Source organism: Staurois parvus, unplaced genomic scaffold, assembly GCF_062004578.1.
Source record: "Staurois parvus isolate SC_StPar_1 unplaced genomic scaffold, SC_StPar_1.0 ptg000019l, whole genome shotgun sequence".
Lineage (NCBI taxonomy): Eukaryota > Metazoa > Chordata > Amphibia > Anura > Ranidae > Staurois > Staurois parvus.
In genome coordinates this window covers 3,130,001-3,157,946 of record NW_028317815.1, presented here as the reverse complement: position 1 = coordinate 3,157,946, position 27,946 = coordinate 3,130,001, and the positions used below count along the sequence as shown (strand labels likewise).

The 27,946-nt window shown below is 39.7% G+C and overlaps 1 protein-coding gene across 2 annotated transcripts in view; it reads right to left on the bottom strand.

Annotated features, from left to right (window-relative positions):
• PLXNB2 (plexin B2) overlaps nt 1–27,946 on the bottom strand; it is a 280,669-nt gene that overhangs the window by 105,388 nt on the left and 147,335 nt on the right. The window contains exon 3 of one of the 2 annotated variants that reach the window (XM_089684488.1): nt 18,823–18,874. The exons of the other annotated variant lie outside the window; for it this stretch is intronic. The gene's annotated coding sequence lies outside the window, so the exon portion shown is untranslated. The remainder of the gene's footprint in view (nt 1–18,822; nt 18,875–27,946) is intronic. 2 annotated transcript variants of the gene reach the window in all.

The window sequence follows — 27,946 nt, the reverse complement described above, 5'->3', positions numbered from 1 at the left end:
GGACATCCAGGGTCTATAAGACCCAGCATGTCTCCTCTGGATGTATTGCAATACATTTCTCCCCAGCTATTCTAGCCAGTGAAAGTGATAACAGTGACCCGGTACGTGTGTCTGCTCAACTCCTTCCTCCTCTACTACTGGCACCCACTATACCGATCCTGGGCCTGCAGATGGGCAAGTGGAGCCCAGGATACATGTGGGGCAGGGGGACCAAAAAACAAAACAAAACCGAAACCTGCTGCTTGCCGGAGCAGGGCTAAACGGTAAAAAACAAAACCAGCTGCCCAGCGCCCAAAACTACATTTCCCGGGCAAGAGCTTCATCTAAATCAAGCACCCTTGGAGTAGCCAGATGTACTGAAAGTAATTCTGTCCTTAAAATAAAGTACAAAAAAGTGCCCACTGCACACAAGACCTTTGGGTTGAGTCCGGGTTCACACCAATGCGGTGTGGGAAAAACTGCAAATCCTGAGTGTTTCCCGCACTGCATTGCAATTGCATCACATTCATGCAATCTGTTGCAGGTGTCAATAATAAATTAATGCCACCCTGAAAGATCGCAAAACGTGATGCAATTGCCAGAAATTGCATCGCAATGGTGAGAACACCCATGCGATGTGATTCAGGTACAGATGCAATGCGATTTGAGTCATACAAAGTGTATGGCTCAAATCAAACTGCATGGACATTTGTAATTTGCGCAGGAATGTGATTCTTCTGTGAATTACCTGCAGTGTTCCACACCATGTTAACCGGCTGTGACTTACCAAAACTGGAGAGTGCAAAATCTGGTGCAGTTGTGCATGGTAGCCAATCAGCTTCTAACTTCAGCTTGTTCAATTATGCTTTGACACAAAAAAAATGGAAGCTGATTGGTTTCTATGCAAAGCTGCACCAGATTTGGCACTCTCCCGTTTTAGGAAATCCACCCCATTGAATACTTCCCTTTCCTAATGCCTGTGCAGAACCTAATCTTTGCAGTAGGGATGTCCTTGATGTTCTGCGTACACACGAATGGTTAGGGTCGCTCTGACAGTGCATTGTGATTGCCAAAGCAATGCACCTGACCACAGGTAACATCATTGCCAGCTCCGTCCAATTGTTTGTATCTGACTGGCAAATGTCAGGTAGTGGCGAGTGTGGATGTGACAACGGTGGACACCGTGACTGACGATGGAAACATTTTTCTTGGCTCTTTTTTTTTTTTTTTTTTAAATAAAGGACTTGGTCGAAGACGGTCTACTGTCACACTAAACTTTTTATTTGTGAATGAGTAGCGGTACCATATACCCCATACTCATTCACATAGGAGGCGGGATCTGGGGTCACCCCCCACAGACTTCCACAACCACAGCCCTGGGTTGTGGGGAGGAGTCCCTTGTCGCCCCTGCCCCAAAGCACCTCCCCCCATGTTGAGAGCATGTGGCCTGGTACGGTTCAGGAGGGGGTGTGGGGGGGGGGGGGGGGGTTGGCATGGATGGGGGGGGGGGGGTCCACGCCTTTTTTTTTCTTTGCTAAATTTTTAATTGCCGCTAATTCTTTTTAGATTAAGCTGTCAGTGGGGAAACCCACTGACAGCTGAAACATTAACACGTTTTCACTACTAAAATATTGCTTAATAAAATAACTCATGTGGTATTTTAGTAGCATTTTTTAGTGAATGCCAACTTTTTTTGGGGAAAAATACAGTGTGGTATCTTACTGCATACTCAGATGCGGTAAGATACAGCTTAGTGAATTGCCCCCTGGGTTCAAAGTTCACGGTCAAACTTTCATTAGGTTCAAATGTTCGACTGCAAACCAAACAGGAGGGTGTTTGGCCCAGCACTACTCTGCAGTTGTGAAGAGAACTGGCAGCTGAAGATCCTGCAGAACCTAATGCTTCCAGCAATGTCAATCTCCTGGTCCCTTGCTGCAAGCACTGTGATTTCTTCTGCCAGCCCCTGCGTTGCCACAAAACACAGTGTTGTTCTTTGTTGGATCCGCATGACAGCCTGGCCTGTACAAGAGCCATAAAGCATGTGCAGTACAATTTCTATGTCACTACCTGATAAAATACTAACAAAGTGAGTGAATAGAGTTCTGTTTTATGAAACATACAGAATCTAAAATTGATGGGACATAAATGTGTTTCAAACAAAAGAAAGGCTTGAAGCGTGACCCTGATCTCTAACAAATTTTCACTTCCATGCTTGCTAAAATTTGCCCATTTATGGAGAAATCTACTTTAAACCATCTACAGAGGTCAAAACTAAAGGCTCATGAAGATTAAGTAGCCTTACAACACACTGGGGGAGATATACTAAAGCTGGTTCCCTCAGTATCTGGTGCACCTTTGCATGGTAGCCAATCAGCTTCTAACCTCAGCTTGTTCAATTAAGCTTTAGCAATACAACCTGTAAGCTGATTGGTTTCCATGCAGAAGTGCATGAGATTCTGAGTGAACCAGCTTTAGTAAATAAACCCCACTCTGACTAAAGAATGCTCAGAATTGATAACGCTGTGTAAAAGTCACGTTAATTATTTGAGTATTTCAGCTTTTTTGCATTAGCGTTTAGCAGCGTTTCCCCGCGTTTGCAGTTTTTATCATTTCTTTTTTACCAAAAAATTTTTTTTCGGAGGGGGGCCAAAAAAAAAAAAAAAAAAAGTCCAAAAAAATGAAGGTTTGTGGCATTTTTCAGCGTTAGAGCATTTGGACAGCTAAAAAAACTCCTCTAGAAACCAACTAGTCCTGGGGTCTTTTTCCAGCCAAAAAAACATTGATTACAGTCTGTGCATGGACACATAGGATAACATGCTGGGGGGTTTACTAGCTGTAGAAAAAAACATCAAAAGCCAAAAACAGCAACTGTAAAAACATCAAGTGTGCATTCACACCTGAATGCTTTGGCAGGTTGCTTTAGGGCAGTCTTTTATTCTGAATGGGTTGCCAACAAACAAGAGTGGACAGAAAAATGTTTTTTTTGTTTAAGGGATTGCTCCACAATGTATGGAAGAACTTTACCATGAAATGCACCACAGTTAGTTGGGCTTCTATTCAGAACGGAACCACAGAGCACCAATATTGCCAAAAGTATTGGGACACCCCTCCAAATGATTGGATTCAGGTGTTCCAATCACCTCCATGGCCACAAAGGTGTATAAAATTAAGCACCTAGGCATGCAGACTGCGTCTACAAACATTTGTGAAAGAATGGGTCACTCTCAGGAGCTCAGTGAATTCAAACGTGGTACCGTGATAGATTGCCACCTGTGCAATAAGTCAATCCATGAAATGTCCTTGCTACTAAATATTCCACTGTCAACTGCTAGTAGTATTATAACAAAGTGGAAGCAACTGGGAACAACAGCAACTCAGCTACAAATTGGTAGGCCACGAACATTGACAGAGTGGGTCAGCGCTGTGCGCGGAAGTTGCCAACTGTCTGCAGAGTCAATAGCTAAAGACCACCAAACTTCCTGTGGCCTTCAGATCAGCACAACAGTGAGTAGAGATCTTCATGGAATGGGTTTCCATGTTCGAGCAGCTGCATCCAAGCCTTACATCACCAAGTGCAATGCAAAGTATCGGATGCAGGGGTGTAAAGCATGCCACCACTGGACTCTAGAGCTGTGGAGATGTGTTCTCTGAAGTGACGAATCACGCTTCTCTGTCTTGCAATCTGATGGATGTGTCTGGGTTTGGCGGTTGCCAGAAGGATGGTACTTGCCTGACTGCATTGTGCCAAGTGTAAAGTTTGGTGGAGGGGGGATTATGGTGTGGGGTTCTTTTTCAGGGGTTGGGGTTGGCCCCTTAGTTCTAGTGAAGGGAATTCTTAGGGTGTCAGCATAGCAAGACATTTTGGACAATTTCATGCTCCCAACTTTGTAGGAACAGTTTGGGGATGGCCCCTTCCTGTTCCAAAATGACTGCAAACCAGTGCACAAAGCGAGGCCCATAAAGACATGGATGAGCGAGTTTGTGGTGGAGAAACCTGACTGGCCTGCAAAGAGTCCTGACCTCAACCAGATAGGACACCTTTGGGATGAATTCGAGCGAATTCGAGCAGAGACTGCTAGCCAGTCCTTCTCGTCCGACATCAGTGCCTGACCTCACAAATGAGCTTCTGGAAGAATGGTCAAACATTCTCATATACACACTCCTAAACCTTAATAGACAGCCTTCCCAGAAGAGCTGAAGCCATTATAGCTGCAAATGGTGGGCCAACTCAATATTGAACCCTATGGACTAAGACTGGGATGTCAAAGTTCATGTGCATGTAAAGGCAGGTGTCCCAATACTTTTGGCACTATAGTGTATGTTGCTGCACATTACCACAATGCAGTGGAGTGAACCTCTGCCAAATCCTCATGATGAGTCTAGGTATTCAAAAATGGAAAGACAGTTGAAGGTCAAGCAAACTATAAACTTTGTTTAGAGCAGATTTGTGGAGGACATACTATAAATCTTGAGCGGATTCACTGAGGCCAGACTGGAATTTTAGTCAAGAGCAGATTTGTGGGCACTAAGCGATCATATTTTTTGCATATTTATCACATTTAAATTATTCAGATCAAAATTTTATTACACAAAGATAGCCCAAGTAAATACAAAATGCAGTTTTCAAATTATTTTATTTATTAAGGGAAAAAAAGGTGTCCAAAACTGCCTATGTGAAAATGTAACTGCTCGCCCCCCCCCAGTTAAATCATGAACGAACTGTGATTAACCACAATTTTTTGAAAGACGAGTTTAATTTGACTTGCCACACCCCAGTGTGATTACTGCCAGACCTGTTGAATCAAGAAATCATTTACATAGAAGCTGTCTGACAAAGTGAAGCACAGTAAAAGATCTGAAAAAGCAATACATTATGCTGCAATCTAAAGAAAATCAGGAGCAGATGAGAAACAAAAGTAATTGACATGCATCAGTCTGGAAAGGGTTACAAAACCATTTCTAGGGCTTTGGGACTCCAGTGAACCATGGCAAGAGCAATTATCCACAAGTGGAGAAAACTTGGAACAGTGGTGACCCTTCCCAGAAGTGGTCGGACTACCAAAATTACTCCAAGAGCACAACAACTCATCCAGGAGATCATAAAAGAACCCAGAACAAAATCTAAAGAACTGCAGGACTCACTTGCCTCAGTCAAGGTCAGTGACCTTCACCAATAAGACTGGGCAAAAATGGCATCCATGGGAGAGTTGGAAGGCGAAAGCCACTGCTGACTAAGAACACAAAGGCTCATCTCATTTGCCAAAAAACATCTTGATAATCCAAGACTTTTGGGCAAATATTCTGTGGACTGATGAGACAAAAGCTGAACTTTTTGTAAGGTGTGCGTCCCGTTACATCTGGAGTGAAACTGACACAGCATTTCATAAAAAGATCAAACATGGTGGCAGTAGTGTGATGGTTCAAGTCCTGGATGACTTGCCATAATTGATAGAATTATGAATTCTGCAATCTACCAGAAAATCTTGGAGAATGTCCGGCCATCAGATCGTGACCTCAAGCTCAAGCGCGTTTGGGTTATGCAGCAGGACAATGATCTGAAACACACCAGCAAGTCCACTTAAGAATGGTTAAAAGAAAAAAAAAAAAAGGTTTTGTAACGGCTTAGTCAAAGTTTGGACTTAAATTGAATTGCGCTGCTGTGGCATGAACTTAAACATGCTGTTCATGCACGAAAACCCTCCAATGTGGCTGAATTAAAGCAATTCTGAGAAGAGTGGGCCAAAATTCCTCCACAGGGATGTAAAAGACTCGTTGGCTGTTATTGCAAGCGTTTGACTGCAGTTGTTACCGCCAAGGGTGGCACAACCCATTATTTAGCGGACAATTACTTTTTCATATAGGGTCAGGCAGGTTTGGACAGCTTTTTTTTTACCTTTAATAAATTAAATCATTTAAAAACTGCATTTTTATTTACTTGGGTTATCTTTGTGTAATATTAAAATGTGTTTGATGACCTTAATCATTTAAGTGTGACAAACATGCAACAAAAAAATAAAATCAGGAAGGGGGCAAAATACGTTTTCACAGCACTGTATGTACATTTGCACTGCTGGTCCAATGGAGTACTTAAAAGTGTACAAAAAAAAAAAAGGAAAAAAAACCTTCTGCACCATGGAATAAAGGATTTACAGTGCAGAAACATCAAACTTTTATTCAGAACAAGGTCATGCAAATAGGTTTTGAAATGTGCTTGTCACACTCCCAAGGTGTCTCCACAGGTCATTTCTCTAATGTTATTCCCATTGATGTAGAATAGGAATAAAAAGGAACAGTCTGCAAACTTAATTTACTAGAAAAAATAACTCCTAAAAAAATGTACATACCAGTCTTTGCTGTGGGACAGATTTTGAGGTCTAAGAGGAAGCTCTGATTACAAGGTCAAAGTGAAAGGCATTAGTCCATGGGGAATTCCAGCCAAGTTACACAATAACAGGCACGAATGCCACTGACACGGTAACAGAAATGAAAGTGAAAGTTATAAAGATAATGCAACTAGGTTAAAATGTATACTTTACAGAGGCACTATAAACCACCTAAGCAAGTTAGCCTGTTATGGCCGACTACTATACTTTTTTTTTTTTTTTAAACACAAAAACCTTATATATAAAACATTTTGTACAGAGTATTTAAAGTCACCAAGCAAACGTTAAAAGAGAAAAAGAATTTAGATTCTGCATAATAAATAACAGTTACTTTCTTGGTATCTAGCCAAAGAAACAGATACAAATCAAGTCCTAAACCAAAAAAAAATAAAAAGTAATTGCTCCCACCAGAAAAGCAATATAGAAGGAATCCTTGAGAGATCATCTTCCACTACCTGTTGTAACTATAGGAAAGAAATTAAAGTGTTACTAAACCCAGGACCCTGCATCCACTATATCTCATCTCCCACAGTACACAGAACATGTGGGCGCAATTATTTTAGCAAATATAAACTGCTAAATAACTTTTCTCATCAGCAGTTAGAGTAGTCTTGTGACTTCTAGCAGTGTTTAGCAGAGCACTGGTTAAAGCTTGTACGGAGGAGTTTTCTTTCTGCTCTAGGAGGATGCAAAATCCCTGACCTTTGTCTGGACAGTATCGATTGGCCCTGTACTGATCACATGCACTCTTGATTGTAAGCTTACCTGTAGGTGGTACAAGGTGTACCCAGTAAGTCCTTTCCACAGATCTGTATTCTGCACAAGTTATATGCAGCACAGTGGAAATATCTGGGTTTGCAAAGGATAATTGGTGCACACAAAGTGGATTTATACTGCTTACCTGTGGGCACTCCGCTCTCCTCCCACACTCCAAAGACATGCTGGTAGGTTAATTGGATCCTGTCTAAATTGGCCCTTGTATATGAATGTGAGTTAGGGACCTAAGATTGTATGCCCCTTGAGGGTGAGGGTCTGATGTGAATGTACAATATATATGTAAAGCGCTGTGTAAATTGACAGCACTATATACGTACCTGAAATAAATAATTTGTGGCTATTGAGTAATCAGGCAAGTTTAAGGGGGGGGGGGGGGGGGGGAGAGGTTGTTTTTTTACCTTAATGCAGAGAATACATTAAGGTAAAAAAACAAAACAAAACAACTTTCTCCCTTTAGAACCACTTCAATGTATACACTACTTCAAATGAGCTATGATGATTATGTGCCTGCATACATCAATGCTTCTGAAAACAAAGAGTGCACCGCAGTTCCTGAACAACTTTTTGCATTCTGGAATTTCAATTATTTTTATTTTCTGCAGAATATGTCTGGTCTTGTGCTTTTTAACTGATCATCTTGTCACGCACAGCCTAAGCCACTTGGCATTTTCAGGAAAATGGTAGCACGAACTATATCATGTATGGCAAAATACAGTTGTGCTCAAAAGTTACCCTGGCAAAAATTGTGAAAATTTGGCATTGATTTTTAAAATATGACTGTTTATGCCAATAAAAGGTCTTATTTAACCATTTGCCCTCCAGGGGATTTACCCCCCTTCCTGACCAGGCCATTTTTTGCATTTCGGCACTGTGTTACTTTAACTGACAATTGACTGACGGTCATGCAATACTGCACCCAAAATAAATTTACGTCCTATTTTTCCCACAAAATGAGCTTTCTTTCGGTGGTATTTGATCGCCTTTTTATCGATTTTTATTTTTTGTGCAATAGGAGAAAAAAAAAAAGACTGACAGTTTTGAGGAAAAAAATTTGACTTTTTGCTATTAAAACGTCTTTGCTAAAAAGAAAAAAACAAACACGTGTAAATTAATTGGTTTACGTGAAAGTTATAGCATTTACAAATAGCGGTATAGATACTGGAATTTTTTTTCTTTTTACTTATAACGGCGGTGATCAGCGACTTATAGAGAGACTGCGGCGGATATTCTGAAACTGGGGGGAACCGAGTTGGTGACATCCCCAGTGACACCAATACAATGATCAGTGGCAAAAAAAAAAAAAAAAGAGCACTGACACTGTACTAATGGCACTGGGCAGGAAGGGATTAACATGAGGGGTAATCAAAAGGGGTTAACTGTGTGCTGGGAGTGTTTTACTGGGGGGTGGTGTGTTGGTGCTTCCCTGTAAGCACACTGCTCTGGATGGCTGTGCAGCCATCCAGAGCAGTGTGCCCGAGCCGACAGGGAGGAGGACTGTTGGTAAACAAAGCAGTCCTCCTCCCCGTCAGAGATGCTCGGTAATCACTGGGCCCAGCAATGAATCACCGGCCAGGATCTGGTGATTGACAGCCACGGCCATGAATGGCGGCGCAGGTAGGACTCGCACGTGCCCCCTACCCGGAAATGCAAAATCACGTATATATACACACACGATTTTGCGCACCCCTGCTGCCCTGTAGCAGTATTTCTGTTATAGGGTGGTTGGGGATGTGCTTTAACATGTCCAGTAAAAAAAAAAAAAAAAAAAAAAATATTTTTACTGGGCTTTTTTTTTTTTTAATTTTTACTATTAATGGCAGCAATCAGCGACTTATAGCGGGACTGTGGGAGGCATTCTGACACTGGGGGAACTGACTTGGTGTCACTGACATCCCCAGTGATACAAATACAGTGATCAGTGCTACTAAAAAGCACTGACACTGTACTAATGGCACTGGGCAGGAAGGGGTTAACATCTGGGGAGATTAAAGTGTTAACTGTGTGCTGTTTTTAACTATGTTCTGTGTTTGTGCTTCACTGTAAGCACACTGTGCCGGAGCCGACAGGGAGAACGACCAGGAAATGCAAAATCACGTATATATACACACATGATTTTGCGCACAGCTGCTGCCCTGTAGCAGTATTTCTACTATGGGGTGGAGCTGAAGCAGTTAGAGATAGTGAGCATAAGAAGCAATTTATTATCACATAGTTTTCTCATTTTTAAATCACGATAACAGAAATCACCCAAATGGCCATGATCAAAAGCTTACATAGCCTGGAATGTTTTCCCTTGGCACAGACACACAAGGTGACACACACAGGTTAAAAGGGCAATTAAAGGTTATTTTCCCACATCTGTGGCTTCTTAAATTACAATTAGTGTCTGTGTATTAATAGTCAATGAGTTAGTTTGCCCTTACATGGATGCACTGGTGCAGGCTAGATACTGAGCTATAAGGATCAGACAAGAGCTATCAAAAGACCTGCGTAATAAGGTAATGGAACTTTATAAAGATGGAAAAGAATATAAAAAGATGTCCAACACCTTGAATATGCCAGTGACTACTGTTCAATCACTTATTAAGAAAAGGAACATTTGGGGATCTCTTGATACCAAGCCAAGTACAGGCAGACCATTAAAGATGGCAGCCACAACTGCCAGACACAAAGAAAAACCCAAAAGGTAACCGCAGTTAAAATACAGGCTGCTCTGGAAAAAGACAGTGAGGTTGTTTTGAAGGAGCACAATACTTCAACAAAAATGAGTTGCCAGAAAGAAGCCTTTAGTCCAAGGAACTCTTCATAGTATAGTAAGGCTTTATTACCATAAAAATCCCTGATCCCTGAAGAAGCCACGTGACTCGTGGTGTAACGCGTAGGACGGAAGCTTGTGACGTCTTCTCTGGTGTGTGTAGGAGCCGCCATCTGTGCTCACCCTGTTTTTCCCTTAAATGCCTGCAATAGGTTTTGTGAACCTTGTATATATGCGAGTGGCATTTTTTTAAAAATCTACACTATGAGGCGTTCCTTGTTCCTCATCTTTTGAGCACCTATCCATTGGAGTGGTAACGTAAAGAATTGTTCCTGAGAGTGCCTAGAGAGACCTGTGGAAGCAAATGATCCAGTGGCATTGAAATTGAGCACATGTAGGCCTATATTTTCTATGGGTCAGCTGTTAAGGTGAGCGTGCATGCCTGAATTTGAGGGAGCACGATAGATTTGCACATCTGTTGAAGTCACTGGTGCATTACTTTAAATGTTGGAAGAAAGAGACTGTTATATCACTTTAGAACTGCATTTTGCACTTTATTAAGTGCTATCATTCACCTGTTTTTTTTATATTCAGTAGAGCTGCTTATCTTTTTTTTTTTTTACTATGCACCTTTTGTGAATATCTAGACCAGTTGACCATCTACTTGATTCATCACATATATTCCACTGGGGGGCTGAATGCTCAGTCGGACAATTGTTTTACAATCATTTAATTTGGTTTTTGTTGATATTCACTTTATGCTTTAGGTCAGCTGGGTGTTTATTACAGCTCAGCCAGGTGTTTACTGCCATTGTGATCCTGTTGTATTTCATATATACGTTTCACATATTTTACGTTTTTTTTACACTTTATTCTTCAGCGCAGCCAAGTGTTTATTATAGGCTATCCAGGTGTTTATTGCTACTTGATTTTGGTTTATTTTTTATATAGGTTTCACTTCTCATTTGAATTTAGTAGCTCAGCCAGTTTTTTTTTTTTTATTGACTTTGTTTCACAGATTTATTCTATTATACATTGGGTTTGATGCTCTGGTGGGTGTTTTATTAATTATTAGTGTATTATTTGGGTCACTAGGGGGCATCGCAGCACTATTCTTGGGGAGTTTTATTGATGTGGGAACACATTTAGGTGCTTGCAGCAGCTTATCGTTTATTGGCGGCAGCGCATGAGTATTATATCCTTACTTTGGAATGCTTCCACCTGTCAAATAAGCCCTGCTGCTTGCCTGCAGCAGGGCTAAACATTGAAAGGAAACTACCTGCCTGGAACTTGGAACTACATGTTCCGGGTGTCGGGCGATATAAATTGCACAGCCCTGATATGATTTAAAAAGGAGCCAAACAACTATATGATAATAAATGGCTTTATATGATCACTATCCTTAAATAAAAGACTTTATTGGCATGATCAGTCATATTTTCAATATAAAGTGTCAAAATTGCTACAATTTCTGCTAGGATATTCAAACTTTTGAAGACAACTGTATATGACTGGACACAATGCACAGTAAACTTTGATTAGATGTGTATGGTACAATCCAATTGTATAAAACATGACTACACTTTTCCATAAAGAAAGTTTTTAAAAGATTACAAACCCCCCCCCCCAAAAAAAAACACACATTCTTTGTTCAGCTGCTATGAACCTGTCCAACAGGAATTTGTTTAACAAAGGTGGTGTAAAGACGCATTAAAAAAAAAACATAAAAATATTCCTTTTCAGATGTCTTTCATTTAAGTAATCCACAAACACTAGGATGACTAATCAACAGAAATCAAGTTCACAGTTAGCTGGTGTTAGAATATTACTATTACAAAACAGTTTGCATTGGCAAGCGCAAGACCTGCATAATCTACAGTCAATTTTAGTAAATCAACCCCCATCTCCTAGATTGTAAGCTCGAAAGAGCAGGGCCCTCAATCCCCTCATGTTTGTATTGTATTGGTATTGTTCTGTCACATGTTCTGTCCCCCTTTGTAATGTACAGCGCTGAGCGAACTATTGGCGCTTTATAAATACTGTACAATATAATAAATCTATATACACTGCTCAAAAATATAATTCTAAATTATTCTGTGCTTCATAATGTTTTGTGAACATAGCTAACCCACCTTTGCATGCTTATGTTTTCTGCAGGTGAGCAGAACATGTTGCTCAACTAACTGTTCTAGAGGATGATTAGGGAAAATAGAGATTTTAATACTTTTAGTAAAAGACATCCGCCAACTGACACTTTACCCCCAGCACCTCTCAATGTTTTAGGCTTCGTTCACACTATGGTGCAGAGACGTCAGTTTTTCTGCACGTATTCTGCAAGGGCACATAGAAAATTTCTTCTCTATGTGCTCTGTTAACACCCTAACACTAGTAGCACAGATTTTTACTGTGCAGGAATCTGCAACATGCATAAAACTCATTGATGCATGCATGAAAACTGACGTAAACTGATGTCTCTGCAAGTGAAATCTATACATCAGTTTCCATTAGTTTATCTGCAAGTATGGTGTGAATGAAGCTTAATGCTCAAACCAGATCTGCTCTTTATGACCCACTGTGAACCACACAGCTATTGCTACAAAGTGATTTTTTTTTATGCCTCAAACACTTCTGTCTCTAAACAACTGTAAGTGGCTATGTGTGCATGGACACACAGGTTAACATGGCTGGCTGTTCAAAAAACAAAAACAAAAAAAAACAAAACTGTCACTGTAATACAGGCATTTTTGAGCTGCAGTGTGCATGAGGCCTTAAAATGCAACAATAAATAATTTTTTCTTCACTTGCTCTGTGTAACGATATTGCACAGAAAGGTCATTTTTCTCCTCTTTCAGAAATCTCCATCAGCGTTGTAGGCTCCTCCCTTCTTCAGGTACCTCCTGTAGCAATTCAGTTGCTAAGGAAGCACTATTGTGCACGTGCTCCCATCAGGTCCTGTCCATAGACACACACATTGGCAGTAAGCCATGCCTGCTCCTCACAGGAATTTAACTCAGCAAGAATATGTGGCAAAGCTCACACTCCTTGTGATTTGAGTTTTAGCAGTGCCTCAGAGAAAGACTGCTACTTTCACACAGATGGCAGCAATCCTTTGTCATAGCATGATGGTGGGAGGATAGTCTTTTACTATCTCTGTGTCTACTTTACAAACTAAACAAAACATATGGTTAGACTTACTATTTTATTTTACTGCCCCTGGAATCTGTTAATTTGGGCTTATCAATTTTGGGCTTTTGTAAAAAAAAAAAAAAAAACTTCTACACACAAAAAAATTAAAGGAACACTTTGAAAACACATCAGATCTCAATGGGGAAAAATCTCATGCTGGATATCTATACTGATATGGACTGGGTAATGTGTTAGGAACGCAAGGATGGCCCATGGTTTGTAGGTTTATCATTTTAATTTCCATCAGAGGACTGAATTCAAAGACACCCAAAAAATCAAAGTGACAAAATGATGTAGCAGGCTAGTCCATTTTGCTGACATTTCATTGCACCAGCTCAAAAAAATGGTACTCAGTAGTTTGTATGGTCCCCATGTGCTTGCATGCATGCCTGGCAATATCGAGGCATGCTCCTGATGAAACTATGGATGTGTCCTGGGCGATTTCCTCCCAGATCTGGACCAGGGTATCACTGAGCTCCTGGATAGTGTGAGATGCAACCTGGCGGCTTCACATAGACCGAAACATGATATCTCACAGGTGTCCTATTAGATTTATGTCGGACGAGCGTGGGGGCCATTCAATGGTATCAATTCCTTCAGGAAATGCCTGCATACTCTCGCCACATGAGGCTGGGCATTGTTGTGCACCAGGAGGAACCCAAGACCCACTGTACCAGCATAGGGTCTGACAATGGGTCCAAGGATTTCATCCCGATACCTAATGGCAGTCAGGGTGCCATTGTCTAGTCTGTAGAGGTCTGTGCATCCCTCTAAGGATATGCCTCCCCAGACCATCACTGACCCACCACCAAAATGGTCATGCTGAACAATGTTACAGGCAGCATAACATTCTCCATGGCTTCTCCAAACCCTTTCACATTTGTCACGTGCTCAGGGTGAACTTGCTCATCTGAAAAGCACCAGCAGCAGACCTGCCAATTCTGCTATTCAATGGCAAATGCCAAGCTCTATGGTGCCAGACAGTGAGCACAGGGCCCACTAGAGGACGTGGGGCCCTCAGGCCACCCTCATGAAGTCTGTTTCTGATTGTTTGGTCAGAGACATTCACACCAGTGGCCTGCTGGAGGTCATTTTGTAGGGCTCTGGCAATGCTCACCCTGTTCCTTATTGCACAAAGGAGCAGATACTGGTCCTGCTGATGGGTTAAGAACCTTCTACAGCCCTGTCCAGCTCTCCTAGAGTAACTGCCTGTCTCCTGGAATCGCCTCCATGCTCTTGAGACTATGCAGGGAGACACAGCAAACCTTCTGGCAATGGCACATATTGATGTGCCATCCTGGAGGAGTTGGACTGCCTGTGCAACCTCTGTAGGGTCCAAGTATCACCTCATGCTAACAGTAGTAGCACTGACCCTAGCCAAATGCAAAACTAGTGAAAAACAGTCAGAAATGATGAGTAGGGAAAAAACCGTCAATGGCCTCCACCTGTAATACCATTCCTGTTTTGGGGGTCATCTCATTGTTGACCATCTAGTGCACCTGTTAATTAACACCAAAACAGTTGAAACTGATTAACAACCCCCTCTGCTACTTACCTGACCAGATTGATATCCTAGGAGTATAACTGACTTGATGCTAAACTCTGATTAAAAAGTATTTAATTTTTTTGAGAAGTGTACATGAACACATCTACAAAAATCATAAAAAATTGCCTTTACCACATTTGCACATACTGCTTGACACACATTGATCTATAAGAAGTTGCCATATTGGTGAACTGAATGTTGTTTACTATATTTGTGGAATCAAAGGAATAGTTATATTCATTGCCAATTTTATCACCCTAAAATGATGGTGATTATGTGTCTACACACCAACTCATCTGGAATAGACTGGACATGAACACTGTCTGTGTAACATTTGCACATTCTGTTTGCGCAACAGGTTAATCAATAATAGTCACTATAGTGATGAAATGCTGTTTGCCATATGGTTTGTGAACAAACATAGCTACACTGTAACGTACTATTAATTTAATTACACTTTTACTTAAGCAACAAACCAAACACTGCCACAGAGGAGGCTAGGCAAGAGGCAACATCTGCTTGGATAAGTTGGAGTCCTCACAATCATGGGGCAAGTACAACCCATGAATTTGTTGACTCGTTTAACCCCTTTGAACAGGCAAACATTAGATGTTCAAACAGTATCTGCTGAAAAGAAAAAAATTACATTGTGTATTCATTCTTGTAATATAAAATAATGCAGATATGAAACAGAAAAAGGAAGAATAGCACTTTAAATCCATGAAATTAGAACCAGGTATTGCAGGCTAGGTACCAATAATTAGAAACACCAAAAGGGTGTATGTAGGTGAAACTTGTCTTAGGCTGGCCATACATTTCACAATTTTTTTGTACAATTTTCTTTTTGATTTACTGAGACCATACAAGGTCAAACCTAAACATGTTTAATTTGTATGCAATCAATCAGGCCCTTTCACTACATAGTTGAAGTTAAATCTAAAAGGAGATTGTACAGAAATTGCACAAGAAAATTGTATAATGCATGGCCAGTCTTACTTTAGATATCCAACCCAAAAAGAAAACAAATATACTGTGGTTTACCAGTCCACAGATGTGGTGGCTGTATTAGTTTTACATAGTTCGTCTGGCTGAGAAAAAGACATAAGTCCATCTAGTTCAGTGGTCGGCAAGCCGCGGCTCGCAAGCCACATGCGGCTCTTTACACACTTCAATGCGGCTCTTCTGTGATGGGCGCCCGCTCCCTTCCCTCCTCTCGGGCGGCCGCCCCAAAAGTCAGGACTCTGCAGCTAGCCCAGCATTGGGCAAACTACGGCCCGGGGGACCTTTTAATCCGGCCCGCGGAGCGTGGCAAACATTGGCTGTCAGGATGTAGGCGGGGCAGCGTGACGAACTCCTCTCCTCTCACAGTCCGCCCTGAAGCCCGGAACGGCGCGGGAAAACTGCGAGAGGAACGCGCGGAGCAAAGGTAAGTGAATTGACACAATATGGGGAATGAATTACTATAGGGGGAATGAATTACTATAGGGGGGATGAATTACTATATGGGGGATGAATTACTATATGGGGGATGAATTACTATATGGGGGATGAATTACTATATGGGGGATGTATTTTCAGTTTTAAAAATGTGGCTCTCAAAATAAATTTCAATCGTGGTTTTGGCGAGATTTGGCTCAGTTGAAAAAAAAGGTTGCCCACCACTGATCTAGTTCAACCATAAAAGAGGGAAAAAAATGTTATATCCTATACCCACAGTTGATCCAGAGGAAGGAAAAAAACACACCAGCAAAGCATGATTCAATTTGCGCCTGCAGGAGAAAAAAATCCCTTTCTGATCCCCCAAGAGGCAATTGCACATTCCCTGGATCAACATTACCTATAAAATGTTTTCTTTACCACCTAGTGACCCTGAGAATAATACAATTCCTCTCCTTCATATTTATACTAATTGCTCAAAGTATCTATGTGAGGAACCCAGGTTGTCACAAAGGCTGGACTATGTCTGCCTTTGTTCATCTCCATTAGATGATGGATTGATGGGCTTGTAGTTTGCACACTAAAGAAATGGTTCTTCTCTGGACATATTAGCCTGAAAAATGAAAAATAATGCAGTTGTCGCATCTAAGGCCTGGTTTTTACATTTTTGGTTTAAATAAGCTTTACATCTCAGATAATTAGGTATTATCTTTGCTATTAAAGGAACAGTATAGCTAAAGCTTTTTTGGCTATACCTCTCTCTGCAGTCCTGTGACCCTTTTTCAGCAGACGTCACAGAGCATGTCTAGACTCTGAAAAGATCCTGACCATATGGTCAGGATCCACCCAGAACCTTGGACGGGCACCTGGCTCAGTCTCTCGGCTATCTGCTGAGAGCCTGAGCCAGCCTCTCCCACCTCCTCTACAGCCCAGCACTCCAGCAAGCACTGGATGGGCAGAGCAGAGAGCCGGAAAACGACAGTCACAGCTCTCTGCTCAGAGTGAACGGGGAGAATTGAGCAATTGTGGTCTTTGATCGCTTAGTTATCTGTGCAGAGGTGGCAGAGGACAGGGGCAGCATCAGATCGATGCTGCATCCACCTAGGTGAGTATAATGTTTGTTTCTTTCAGCACCCCATATTTCTCTTTTAATGTGTGTTATGCCAAGATCAAAAAAGGCCCTCAGACAGAAGGTTGTGAATGCCTACAAGTCTGAACAAGGATTTAAAAAGATTGCCAAATTATTTGAAATCAATAATTTCACTGTAAAAAAAACAAATCTTACTTTACATGTGGCGTAGACTGCAAACAAGTGCTGTCCAAGACTGGCCAGCCCAGTAAATTCAGACCAAGAGTGGACTTATTGATGCTAAAATAAAAAGTCTCCAAGAATTGAAAAAGTAATCATGGGATGTGCAGATCTAGCAACAACTGGTGTCAAAATGCATAATCTATAATTAGAAAATCTTAACCCATAAGAGATGTATCAGAAAAAAGGCTTTGCGATTCAAAAAGAAAATTGGAGCATTGCCATTGAACATACAGGGTAAGATCAGGCTTTTTGAAAAAATGTGCTGTGGACTGGTGAAATACAGAATTGTTTGGCCAAAGTTACAGTAGACATGTTTGACTCAAACTGAAGAGAGCATTTCAGGAGAAGAATTACATACAAACTGTGTTGGAAACATCATGGTTTGGGGTTGCTTTGCTTCTTCAGAGCCTGGGTAGCTTGCAGTCATAGAAACAACAAGTAAAAAGTGACAGACAGTGGAAACAAGCTAATCAGTGCAAGATAGATATACCAGTGCATTGCACACTGCAAAACTGAACTGAAGGGTGTTTTAAAGTATATCCAAAGCCAGAATATTTTTTGTATAATTTGGATAGAGAAGAAAAAAAAAACCCAAAACTTAAAAATCCAGTAATTTTTTTGATCTCTGTCTCATTAAGAAGATCCCCCTGCATTTCCCAACATCTAGACACAACAGGAAATAAGAAGAAAGGTCTTCAAAATATGGGAAATATGGCAAAGGGTCCCGATTTGAAAATCTCGATTTGTGTTATGGATACAGCGTACAATTTTGGATTTTCCATAACTTTTTAGTCACCAGGACAAATAGAGACACAAACAGCAACATAAAAACCTGGCAGAGGCCAAGTCCTCACCACACTGCTCAAAATAAATTTTCCGTTTTGACATTGAACACTGTAGAATTACACTTACCAACAAGGGAGCAGTCACGAAGTAAAATCTTGCCGACGCCGCCAGTGAGGAAACAATCCCATAAAGAGAAAATAAGTGGCCTGTTAGTGGTCCTGATGCTGGCAAGTTGTTCATCCGACATGGCCCCGAGTGCTTTGTAAATGCCTGTTGCACATTATGTGTTCCAGACTAGTGTTTACAAATAATCCTTAAAGCCTACTAAACAATTTGGATGTTTACCGCTGACAAACCACTGTATTTTATCCTTCAAACAGAAGTACAAGCAACACTGTGCTTCACAGTATATTTGTAATCCTTGTATGTAAGTGTGTAGTTGAATACAAGGGGAAAAGAGTCAGACGGACATCCAGAATCAAAAACGGACAACTTATCTAATTGACCACAATTCAATAAGTTCTGTAACTAAATCTGCAGAGACACCACAACCTGCACTCTCCTCCCCATTTTTACGGTAAATTTATATTTTTTTTTATTTTAGTACACTACTATATTGATCTATTAAATGTGTATATAAAATTATGAATCACATACTTACAATTCTTTAGTTTAAGCTCAGCCTTTCCGAATCCAAGTGTTATGATTTCAGCCTGGAAAGAAACGCATCAAAAAAATAAATCTCTTGCCAATGACATAAATTACTGCACAGACTTTGAAAGATGTATAAGAAATGACACAAAATAAGAGATGTGTCCAAATAATCTACTAACCTAAGAAACCCTGTGCATGTTTCTGGCAAGAGAAAACTCAGATGATTGTATTCCCCTCAGTAAAAGCCCCCAAAACAAAAACTCTTTCAAGCGGCTAAGAGGCAGAGATCTCTGTGCATCCTTATAAAAGGAACACAGTACATTACCCATTTTCCCTCTTACTGCACTACTTGCACTAAGTAGTACATCTGTGCTTGTCCTTTCACTCCAGTCTGAGAAATTCCACTTTGCTTTCTCAAAAGTGCATTTTATTTATACACAACTCTCATTTCCCAAAGTATTCAGAATACTTAGAAGAGTATTAACCAATGCGCATTTAAAAGCTCTTTCGATACAGGTTTCTGTATCGAGGCACAGCAATATTGCAAGTGATATCAACAATTATTTTTTTTAAACTTTTTTCTAATATTAAAAACACTTTGGACAAAAAAAGAAGAAAAAAAAAAAAACAAAACTATGGGCCAAAGCGGAACAAGTATAGCAAGATGGCACACCAAAGATGCTAAAACAGGTCTGACATGTTATAAAGAAAGCACCTTTTACATGGTGCGTGTATACTGTTATTTCACATTTTCAACGTAATGCTCCATGCACATTGGGCATTTTGATAACGCTGGTAATGTTAGCGGAGTTTTTCAGAGGGTTTTTTTAGCATTTTTGCATTAGTGTTTTTGGCGTTTTCCTGCGTTGTTCTGCATTTGCGGTTTTTAGCATTTTTTTGTAAAAAAAAAAAAATCCAAAAACGCCGGTTTGCGGCGTTTTACCGCATTTTTCAGTGTTAGAGCGTTTTTACAGCTAAAAAATCTCCTCTAGAAACCCACTAGTCCTGAGTTTTTTTTCCAGCCAAAAAACGTTGATTATAGTCTATGTGTGCATGGACACATAGGTTAACATGCTGGGGAGTTTACTGGCTGTAGAAAAAAAACATCAAAAGCCAAAAACAGCAGCTTTAAAAATGTCCAGTGTGCATGAGGACTTAAACATACAATGCCCTCTCTAGTGTCTGCTCCCAAATCAAACATTAATTTTCTACAGTGGCAACATTTGACTGCCTTGAATATTTCTACAGACTTGAACCATTGCAGCAAAATGAGCAATTTGGTAACCATCATACCCAACAGCACTTTAAACAATCAGTATTTGCTACAGTAAATAAAAGGTATTAAAACATTATTTAAAATATAAAATAATTAAAATATAGGCAAAAGAAAGCAGTTTTCCAAATAAAATAGATAAACTGCAAGCAATGCCGATAGACAAAAGTTATGATATTGTGGGTATGGCTCAACGTAAGTCATCACTGGATAATGACTTTGAAGGACTACAGTGTGTTTAGAAAGGGGAACTAAAATATTTGTGTGTGTACCATCTCACATAAATGATCATGTTGAAGTTATAAAGCTACTACAAATTAGAGGTAGGATTTACCTCTCACAATTCTAAAGTATGCAACAAGTGTTAGAAAGAGTATAAAACTTTACTTGTAGCTTGCCCTAAAACAAACTTACCTGAAGTTGATGTGTTGAAAGCAGAAAAAAATAAGCAAGCGGATGGATTTGAGAGACTGACAAGAGCCAAATTGTAACGGCTAAAGGACTAGGCCAGGGCATTATAAAAACTACAGCTCTTATAGGATGTTCTGGGTGTACATTGGTCAGGGCCTACCAAAAGTGGTCCAAGGAAGGAACACTGGTGAACCAGCATCAAGGTCATGGATGGCCAAGGCTCATTGATTAAAGTGGGGAGCCTGTGTAGTTTGATTCAACAGAAGAGCTACTGTAGCTCAAATTGCTGAAAAAATTCATGCTGGTTCTGACAGAAAAATATCAGAACACATAGTACATCACAGTTTGTTGCATATGAGGCTGCATAGCTGCAGACCTCTAAGGGAGCCCCTATTGACCTGTGTCCACAGCAAAAAGGGCCTACAATGGGCTCATGAGCATTAGACCTGGACCACGGAGCAATGGAAGAAAGTGGCCTTTTCTGATTAAATTAATAATGGTTTGGGGAAAGCGAGTTTAAGTAATGGATTTGACCTCTAAATTTTCCAGACCTCAATCCAACTGAGCGTCTGGAAGATGTGAGGGGAAAAACAAGTCCATACCATGGAGACCCACCTCAAAACTTACCTAAAAAGGAAGCTATGGATACAGTCTGTAGTCTTATCAGAGGCTTTACCTGATAACTAATTCTCACTGGCTAAAGATGAGCCAATTTAAATCTAGGCAAAACCTGGTCCTTCCTCTTTGTCAGCAGTGTGTGAACCTTGCTGCTTAACTGAATGAATAATGACATGTGAGCACCATTCAGTGCAGTCAAATTCTGATCTGAGGCTTCATAAGGACACCACTGCAGGAGGTGAGTCCATGACAGCCTAGGCCAGGGGTAGGCAACCTTGGCACTCCAGCTTTGGTGAAACTACAAGTCCCAAGAGATATTTAAAGACCAACAGCCACAGGTATGATGGTATTTGTAGTTTCACCACAGCGGGAGTGCTGAGGTTGCCTACCCTGGCCTAGGGTTAGAGGAAGGGGGTTGAAAGACACTGGCCATTTTTCAACCCAGGAAGTCTAAGAACATCTAGTGGTATAAAGAAATTACTGCGAGGAAAGGGGGGCACTAGGGAGTATTGCAACAAAAGCTTTTTGGTGTTTTTTTTTCTTTTTTTCTACACTCTAGCTAAACAAAAGAAATTAACAGTCCAGCCAGAGTTCAGCTTTAATATATCATAACATCATAAGCCTGGTGACATTTTTGTTGAAAATATTTAATTGATTGTGAACTGCTTGCTTGTCTTTCCAAGCGGTCAATCTCTTTGCAGATTCCATCTAATGTCTTTGTTAACTAGAGAATCAACATAAAAGCATTCAACATCCATTTTCATAGTAGGCGATATTACAAATAAAGGCTGCTAAATATATGTAGATTACCCTGGTGAAAGAGTTTAGGCGCTATTAGGAGTTATTTTTATACACGCTGTAATCAGCTTCTGACAAGAAATCTGTAGTACTAGAAGCAATACTCACTGACATGTGAGACTACATGACAAGAGCTGATGAGCTTACAGCCTTCTTTATGTTGTTACAATGCTAGCCAACATTGTAAGAACATTCCTAATCTCACTTTTTTTTTGCAAACCCTAACCACGAAAGCATGATGAACACACATGGAATGGGGCTCAATACGCTTTTCAAGTAAATAAAACCAAAAAAGCTTGTGTCAAACCACAAAGATGAAATCTACCGTACAAAGCAAAATTCTGTAACCAGTGTGTACTAAATATAGAAACTACATAGTAACACAAAAACCTTATGATCTCCCCAGTCATGTATTTCCTATTGATACATGTGTTTACTATAGAAACAAAGCAGGTCTCATTTCTTGCAATATAGAGACCAATATTTTTTTTTTTTTTATTACATAGGAGGAGACAATTCCAAAAAGATTTTATAGGCTCTCATGCAGTATGACATATAAGCATACAAGCGAATAACTGATAAGACTAATACAGTCTTCTACCAAAAGGCATAGCCCCATAAGGCAAATAAGTCCTGTTCTTTATACAATGCATTACCTAAGCCTAGTACACAGCTTTTGACTGAAATTCATCGAAGGGATAAGCACGAAAACGTTCTCGTAAGATTTTTGTTTAATCAGTACAGTTTTAATTCGAAAATACAAATACATTACATCACTTTCGAATTTTTATTCTGTCATACAAGAATTTTCATAACTTTAGTAACCTCTTGACTTTTGATTTGAGACTAGCATGTAAAAAAACAAAAAAAACAACGATCATTTGTCCAATATTCCCATCGTGTGTACAGGGCTTTAGGTCTCATCTGCGTAAGAGCTTGGTTTTGATCACCAGTTCACGAAAAGGTGATTTAAAGCAGAGTTCCTCCCACAAATACTAAAACAAGTGAATAGATAATTAAAAAGAAAAAATAGTTTAAAAAAAAAAAAAAAAAAACCGCTTCTGCGGCAATATTCACACTCAATCCACAGATTTTGCCCGTAGTACTTTTTTCTGTCATTAGATGCCCTCAGTGTGATGGCCAGCATTGTTCAAACCCCTTTCTTCTAAGCTCAGGCTGTCCTGGACCCACCCCTGCCCGAAGCAATAACAGGAGATTCAGGGCCTTTACAATCACCTGAAGCTTTAATAAGACCTTCACTAAAATGTTAGGATAACAATGTTAATGGGTTAACTTTGATGTTCTTCCAATACAGCACAGCTTCCTTATGCCGGCAGCCAGTACCAGGGGGAACCTGGAGAAGCATTTTCTAAAGGAAATGTACTTACCTCTTCTGTTATCAAATTCAAACATCCAAGAAAGACCAGTAGAAATAGTTTTAGGTTTAAATGTAGCTATATTTGGAAAGACATGTAAATAAGGATTTAACGTAAAGGCTCCACAAAGACACAAGGTCACTTTTGGGGTTTAAAGAGAACCTTCAGATGTAAAAAACATTTCTACAATAACTGGTATTAGTTAATTGTGTAGATAGTTACACTATGAATCCTTGCCAAATGACTCCTTCACATGTAATACCACCATACAGTTACTGAACTCTTCACATACATTGACTGTAAATGAAGGTAGTAAGGCAATGGCTCTTCTGTTGTACACTGTACAGTAGGACAAGAGCTTCCCATTCTGTATTACTGACCATAACAATGGCAGTGTCACAATTGCCTGGCACATGAACAGTCTCGCCTTTACAACTACATTTTCTAAATTTTTTTAAAATTATAATAACAAATATGTTAAACTGATCTGTGCAATGGTACTGTACAGAGCGGCCCCCGAACCTCCTCTGCTCGGGTCCCCTGCTGGCAATCCAGGCTCCTCTGCTTCTTAGTGTGCCGCGATAGCAAGCTGTTTACTATGGGGGCACACAGTGTCTGCTCGCTACCAAGCAGTGTATCTATGAAGCCACACTCCATAGACTCACACAGCGGGGCTTATCCCATCCCCTCACTTCCTACTCACTGCATTCAACTGGCAGGAGCCAATGGCTCCTGCTGCTGCTCGAGTGCTGTATGAAGAGGAAGCCACGGGAGAAGAGTTGCAGCCATGCACAGCACTGGTTCTATTCTCCCCCCTCTTCCCCTTCACACAGGGAAGGGGAAGCACAAATATAAAACTTTAAAAGGTAAACATGTTATTTCCTTTAGTATCACTTTAAGAGATGCAGAAAGCAACACATGGCACAAAAATTTCCATTTGTGTCCATCAGAATGTATAGCTGGTTATGTAACATTCAGAGATCCCATGAGTAAAGAATCATTCATCCATACTTTTTTTTTTTTTTTTTTTAAGTTATAGGTGAAGCTTGATGGACTGAGGCCCCCCATCCCAAAAAAAAGCCCCACTGTAATTTAAACTTCCAGAATATGTTATTGCGTAAACTGCTAAATCATTAAAAAAAAACAAATTTTCATAATAGTTACTGAGCATAAAAATAAGCATAAAAAGAAGTATAAATGTTAGCAGCCTAAATAGCACTTGATATTTTCAACAGTATTTTTTTTTTTTATCTCTCCAAAGCTTAATTGACACTAGATAATTACAACGGTATTGCTTAATAATTGAGGCACTATGCAAAGTGTAACCTATGGTACAAAGTATAATTGAGCTGCCCTGCTGATCTGCCAGTGAATATAATTATGTTAAGGAAAATCTTTTCTTTGCGTTTTTTTCAAACACGAAAGAGGTTTTGGAAAATTCATTTTCCTCAGTTCCTGAACAATGTGTATAATATAAACACAGACTGGAAACACTGAAGATATAATTTTAAAAAAAACTGTATTGCTTAGCTTAAAATACAATAATTGCTTATTGTTTTTATGTTATTTTGGGTACTTTAATCACATCTATACAAAAACAAATTAAGAATCAGAGATGATGGATTAATTGTGTTCAAAAGTACTTGTTTGTTTTCCATTAGAATAAATTACATGCTTCAAAGGACAAACTAATAAATCATTGAAATATATATATCACTATAGCTGTATACCTTAAACTTTTACTTTGTGTATTTTCAAACTGTATCATGTGAAATAAAAACCCAAATCTGACCTAAGTCAAACCCTAAGCAGCTCTAGTCTTGGGTCTCTTGTACATGGACAGTTTAGGCCATGTGTGTGAAATCCCAGCTATTATGGTGTATGCTTGAAAAATCGCAAAGATTTGACTGACAGGCGTCAAACTGCCCATGTTCATGTAGTCTAAGACTGGCTATACATTATACAATTTTCTTGTTCAAGTTTCCAAAACCATACAAGGTCAAATCTAAACACTTTCAATTTGAAAGCAATCAGGCAGGCCCTTGCACAACACAGTTGAAGGTAACTCTAAACAAAACTGAAAAAGAAAATTGCATAATGTATGGCCAGCTTAAGCCTTTGAAGGCATCTAAGCTCAGTTTTGTCTTTTTCCCTTAACACCACTAAAGGTTTAATATAACAAGTATTATAGTTAACAAGGTTTAAGGGACTCAATCAAATATTATATCACACAATCTACACAGAAACCATAGAGTACTGTCCGCGATACTTTTTTTATTTGCACGAACATACAATTTTGAGGACAAGCTTTCGGGGTATGTCCCCTTCTTCAAAGTCCAAGCAGTACTATACAAATCAAAAAGTTTCAGCAGAACCTTAGAAGGGATGAAAAAAAAAAAAAAAGGTTAGAGATAAGATACAGCAAAAGGGGGGGGGGGCATACTACACTCACACAGAGGGAGTTAAGCTTGAGCTAATAGTTATAAAACTGTTGGATAATGAGTAAGAAATCCCATGTCCAAATTCAGGCCGTTATCTCTTGTGTCAAATAGAATTATCATTCTTAGTTCAAAAGTTTTTCTTTCCTAAATGGATTTGAAATTTCCTTTAAGAACTAAAATATTGAGGTCTTCCATAGTGTGGTCCGGTTGTGCGAAATGGTGTCCCACAGGTGTGCAAAAGTCATCTTCTTTATGTTCCTTGAACCATAAAAAGGATTATGTAATAGTCACAAAAAAAACTTATTTGTATGAAAATGTGCTGTTCATAATTATTTCGAAACCCAAAACACATTTTGGGTGCATGTAAGAGATTTCAAGTGGTGTGTAGTGAAAATGAAGGTCATATCCAACAAACATGTAAGATCTGGAACAGCAGACAAGATTATTGATGGTGTGTATTTTTAGCATGCAGACTCCAGTCTAAAGTGCACATAAAACTGGATGTAAGGTCTTGTATATATTACTAGGGAGAGGGACCAAAAGTAGAAGATTCACTGAATAGAGGGAAAAAAAATCCATGAGCAGACACACATTCCTTTGTTACTATATGAATCATTGAACACTAAGAAGTGAAAAGCATAGATAACATGTGCTACTATCAAGGGTGTGGCTGGCAGCCAGCAGCCATTAGGTACATTCACGCTGAATTGTAATAAGAAAAAGCTGCTAAAATCAAATATGCACACATCTCAGCTCATCTGCTACAAACTGAAGCTCATTATCCCCCCCAAAAAACCCAAAACAAAAAAAAAAAAAAAAAAAAAAAACAGGCAAGGAAAAAAAGGCACCAAAAGAGAAGAGACAGGAAACACGCTGTTAATAGAAAATCTAATGCTGTACATTTCGTTTTTTGGGGGTTTTTTTTTTAAGCAAATAATGTAAATTTAAAATTGGGAAGTTGGCGAAAACTCTGAAACATGTAAACAGATTTGGTGCACTTTCAAGATGTATGTTTTATTGGCTTACTGGTTTTGATGAAAGCTTGGTGTACTTTTAACTTTAAAGCACAGGAAATCTTTTCACATCTGTCTCTAGTGAGCTACGAACTTCTAAGCCATGGTGCCTTAGTACACTGTAGACCTAATTAGGGCTAGGGTTACTACACTCTAAATTATTTTTTTATTTCAGGTACTTATATAGCACCGTCAATTTACGCAGTGCTTTACATACACACACATACACATACACACACACACACACACACACACACACACACACACACACACACACACATATTACATTCAAATCCGTCCCTAACCCTCAAGGGGTGTAAAATCTAAGATCCCTAATTCACATTCATACATACATGTACTAGGGCCAATTTAGACAGGAGCCAATTCACCTACCAGCATGTCTCTGGAGTGTGGAAGGAAACCAGAGTACCTGGAGGAAACCCACGCAGGCACAGGGAAAACCACGCAGGCACAGGGAAAACATGCAAACTCCAGGCAGGTGGTGCCGTGGTTGGGATTCGAACCAACGAACCTAGTACTGCCAGGCGGAAGTGAACCCTTTAGCCAATGTGCTGCCCCATGGCTAGATGACAGCAAGGCCTTGACTAGTTATCCCCATTCTAAAATATAAATTTTTCTGTTATTGGACATGCAGTACAGATTCAACTACGGCCAAATATTCTCCTACACTACCATTTGTAGAATACTGAATTCATTCTAAATTATTCTGTATGTTATGTTTTGTGAACATAGCTGACCCACTTTTGCATGCTTATGTTTTCTGCAGGTGAGCAGAACCTGTTGCTCAACAACATCTGTGGGGTCTAGGTATCGCCTCATGCTACCAGTAGCAGGGTGGATAAAAATCAATGATTTAAAAAAAAAAAAAAAAAAAAAAAAAAAAAAAAAAAAAAAAAATCGGATTTTATTTCAATTTGATTTTTTTTATTTAAATCAGATTTTTTTGAATAAAATGCTTTTTGAGGAAAATATATTACCATCCAAAGGTTATTCCATCATGAAATAAAGATTAGTTTTTTAATTATGTAGAATAAGGCTGTATATGTTTAATTTTTTTGGTAAATAAATTCCATGAATCCATTCACAATGTCATGCTCTTCCAGAGGTTTTTGTAAGATTATTGGGCAGTTTCTCTGCCTACAAGATATTATCACAGATGCTTGGTTTACTTTTGCAGTTC